The sequence below is a fragment of the Mustela nigripes genome, chromosome X (assembly GCF_022355385.1).
Source record: "Mustela nigripes isolate SB6536 chromosome X, MUSNIG.SB6536, whole genome shotgun sequence".
Classification (NCBI taxonomy): domain Eukaryota; kingdom Metazoa; phylum Chordata; class Mammalia; order Carnivora; family Mustelidae; genus Mustela; species Mustela nigripes.
This window is the reverse complement of record NC_081575.1, coordinates 53746201-53750604: the sequence shown is the minus strand read 5'-3', so window position 1 is coordinate 53750604 and position 4404 is coordinate 53746201. Positions and strand designations below refer to the sequence as shown.

The 4404-nt window shown below is 37.4% G+C and overlaps 1 pseudogene; it reads left to right on the top strand.

Annotated features, from left to right (window-relative positions):
- The first annotated feature begins 2316 nt into the window (after window positions 1-2316).
- Window positions 2317-3735, top strand: LOC132007528 (RNA-binding protein FUS-like; annotated as a pseudogene).
- Window positions 3736-4404: the final 669 nt, after the last annotated feature.

Here is a 4404-nt window from a genome sequence, read left to right as displayed (position 1 = left end):
CAAAATGAAGTTGTTAAGAGTAATCTAGTAAAAGGAAAAAAGAAATTCTATAAATATCTAGGTGTTCTTAACCCAGGATGGATTGATTCGACAATACCCAATTAAGTTAATATATGAATAAAATTTTAAAATAGATTTAATCACTATTGGGGATATTAATATAAATTTGATATTCTAAAATGCTCTGTCATGGATTTAGAAGCTATGACAATGTAATACTGGTGTTAATAGCCAATGTCTCACCTGGAAGTTGTAAGTGAAAAAAACTATTCCACCATATATAGAAGATTGATAGAAAGTATTATAGACTGAATTGTGTCCATCATCAAAATTCGTATGTTGAAGTCTTAAACCCTAGTGCCTAGAAAGTTGACATTATTGAAAATAGGGTAATGACAAATATAATTAGTTAAGATGGGGTCATACTGGAGTAGGGTGAACTCCAAATCAAATATGACTGATATCTCTACAAAAAGTGGAAATTTGGACACAGACACATAAAGAAGAAAAGCCAATGTTAACCATCTAGAAGAAAAGGAGAGAGGCCTGGAATAGATCCTTTCCTCACAGCCCTCGGAAGGAATCATCCTAATTAATACATTGATTTAGTACTTCTAGAACTTCCTCTGGAACTTTGAGACAATAAATTTCTATTGTCTAATTTATCCTGCATGTGGTACTTTGTTACAATTGTCCAAGCAAACTAACCAATATCAATTATAGAGATTGTGTACATAAAATTTTGTACATAAAATATTATGACTTGATATTTTGGCAAGTCAAAATTGGAATCTGATAATTTTTTAAAAAAATAATGTTTAATATTAAGAATAGAGAAAAAGAACTTAGCCAGTAGAAATATGAAATGATTCCATATAAAATTCAGAAATAGAAATGAGAATAACTTCAACAGAACTATCTACATAACTTAAACTATGTCTATGTCCATGTCTATGTCCACTAGCTGAAGGCAACCCAAGCAAATGATTCCAAAAGACTTACTATTTTCAAAATATCATACAAGTATATGACTTCAATGACACTATGCAATATAAACATGGGATTCCAGTAATAACCATGCTATAAAAGAGAGTATGCTTTACTCAAAATCCCCTTTAAGAATTCATTTATGGGCAAATACCATCATGAAGAGAAATTTAAAAGTTCTAACAGCTCAATGTGGATGAATTCCTCACATTTGGTTTCTATGGGTAAGGAAATTGTAACATAGAATTCTGGGCATAAGGAGAAATGCAGAACACTGAAATTGGGAATACCTGCATTTAGATAGACTAGAGGTAAGGAAAAATCAAAGACACGTTTCAACCAACTATTTTTATATATCTATTCCTATGTCTGTATCTATTCTCTGAATTTTTAGTGCTCTGTTGTTTTCAAAACAGTAAAATACTTCCTGCATTTTAATAACAATCAGGCGGAGGAGAAATATGTTGCTATCCATGTTTTATAGATGAAAGTTTGGAGAGATTAATTTGTCCAAGATCATAAAGCTAGGTAATATTTGGCTATAAACATATCATAGACTCCAACAGTTTACCTATAATACTAAATCACCTGAATACCATATAAATCCTGCATTAAACAGCAAGAGCTAAATCAGAATCCTCTAGCAATCTATTGCCAGTAACTTCCACAGTGAAGTGTACTAAATTAGAGATTTGTAAATTGCAAGATACCAATAAAAATGCTTAAATAGATTAGGAGATAAATTCTGATTCATAAAATGCCAGAAAACAAGGCTTTTTCTCCAAGGTAAAAAAGAGAAATTTTATGACCTTATAGAAAGATATTACAAGGAAAGATTTTTTTAAAGATTTTGTTTATTTATTTGACAGAGATCACAAGTAGGCAAAGAAGAAGGCTGAGAGAGGAGGAAAGCAGGCTCCCCACTGAGCAGAAAGCCCAGGATCATGACTGGAGCTGAAGGCAGGGGCTTTAACCCATTGAGCCACCCAGGCACTCCTACAAGGAAGGAATTCTTAATGTGCAGAACTACAAGGAAGGAATTCTCATTGTGCAGAAATGAATAAGTGAATATAGGACTAGAAGATATAATAACCTTAAGAAATATTTTTGTGCCTATCTATAAAGGAAAAAATATCAATTTCAAAATATAATAAATAATCAAGCAACCATTTCAATTTTTCACCCCTAGCTTAAAATGTTATTTTCATTTAAATTAACAAAAACAAACAAACAAACAACAAATAAAAACAAGGAAAAAAAAACAGGCTCCTTGCTCTATGGTGTTGGAATCTTGTTCCTTGTCAGTCCAAAGTTTGTGTGTGGGTGGACATGACCTCAAATGACAACACCCAACAAACAACCCAAACCATTGGACCTAGTCCACCCAGCCTGGACAGAGCTATTCCCAGGAAAGAAATAGGCCATGTGGACAACAAATTACAGTGATTACAGCCAGTCAGCAGGCACTTCAGGCTATGGCTAGAGCAGCTATGGTTCTTCTTATGGGCAGACACAGAACATAGTCTATGGCCCTCAGTCAGCTGCCCAGGGATGTCAATCAACTGGTGGCTATGGAAGTAGTCAGTGTTATCATTTTATGGGCAACAGTCCTCTTATCTTGGCTAGGGCCAACATACAGCCATTAGCAGCACCTCATAAGATATAGTAGTGGTTCTCAGAGAAATAGCTATGGGAAGCCCCAGAGTGGGCTGGCTATAGTGGACAGCTGTAATGCTATGGACAGCAGCAAAGCTCCTATAATTTCCTTCAAGGCTATAGGCAACAGACCAATGCAACAGTAGCAGTGGAGGTGGTGATGGAAGGGATGATGGAGGTAACTGGCGAAGATCAGTCCTCCGTGAGTGGTGGCAGCAGTGGTTATGACAATAAGGACAAGAGTGATGATGGAAGTGGCAACAGGGGAGGACAGCAGGGCAGTGGGGTTTGTAGATGGAACAGTGGCAACTACAGCAGTGGTGGTTATGAACCCGAAGATCATAGAGGTGGCTGTGAAGAAAGCTGTGAAGGCAGAGTCAGCATGGACAGAATTTACCATGCTGGTTTCAGTAAATTTGGTGGCCCTTAAGACCAAGGATCACATCATGACTTTAAGCAGAATAATTCAAACAACAATTCCATCTTCATACAAGGCTTGGATGAAAATGTTAAAATTGCATCTGTGGCTGATGGGCAATATCGAAACAAATAAGAAAACAAGATAACCCATGATTAACCCATGTCTGTGCACAGACAGGGAAAAAAGGCAAGCTGAAAAGAGAGGCAACAGTATCATTTGATGACCAACTTTTTGCTAAAGCAGCTATTGACAGGTTTCAGGGTAGATAATTCTCTGGGAATCCTACCAAGGCCTCATTTATTACTCAGTGAACAGACTTCAAACAGGAACAGTGACAATGGTTGTAGACCGTGAGGACCCCTGGGCCATGGAAGCAATGGAGGTGATAGCAGGTGGTGGAAGCTGCAGGATTCCTTAGTGGAGGTGGTGGTCATGGCAGACATCAGTGACCTAATGACCAAGTGTCCTAATCCTGCATGTGAGAACATGAATTTCTCTTGGAGGAATAAGGCAACTGGTATAAGACCTCTAAATCAGATGGCTCAGGAAGGGGATTAGGAGGTTCTCATAATGAAAGTAATTATGGACATGATCATCATGGAGGCTATGCTCAGGGTGGCTACCATGGCCATGGCCACGGTGGGGATTGTGGAGGCTTCCAAGGGGGCTGAGACAGTGGGGAGATGTGGCTTTATCTCTGGCAAGTACATACAACATCTAGTGCTTATCACGAGAAGTGCAATCCTAATGTATTTAAAGCATTCCTCCACCCACCTCACCTCCTGTTTGGTATCCATAGTTAAGAGAATGTTTCTTGGTTTGACTCTTTTTTCCCATTATGAATATTTGTTTTACTTCTTAAATTCCACATGAGGGAAATCGTATAACAGTTGTCTTTCTCTGACTTATTTTGCTTAACATAAGATTCTCTGGACATTTTTTCATGTGTCTGTTAGCCATTTGTCTTGTCTTCATTGGAGAAGTGTCTGTTCATATCTTCTGTCCATTTTTTGATATGATTATCTGTTTTGTGTGTGTTGAGTTTGAGCAGTTCTTTATAGATCCTGGATATCAACCTTTGTCTGTACTGTCATTTGCAAATATCTTCTCGCATTCCGTGGGTTGACTCTTTCTTATCTTGACTGTTTCCTTGGCTGTGAAGAAGCTTTTGATTTTGATGAAGTCCCAAAAGTTCATCTTTGCTTTTGTTTCCTTTGCCTTTGGAGACATATCTTGAAAGATGTTGCTGTGGCTGATATCGAAGATGTTACTGCCTAGGGTCTCCTCTAGGATTCTGATGGATTCCTATCTCATGTTGAGGTCTTTTATCCATTTTGAGT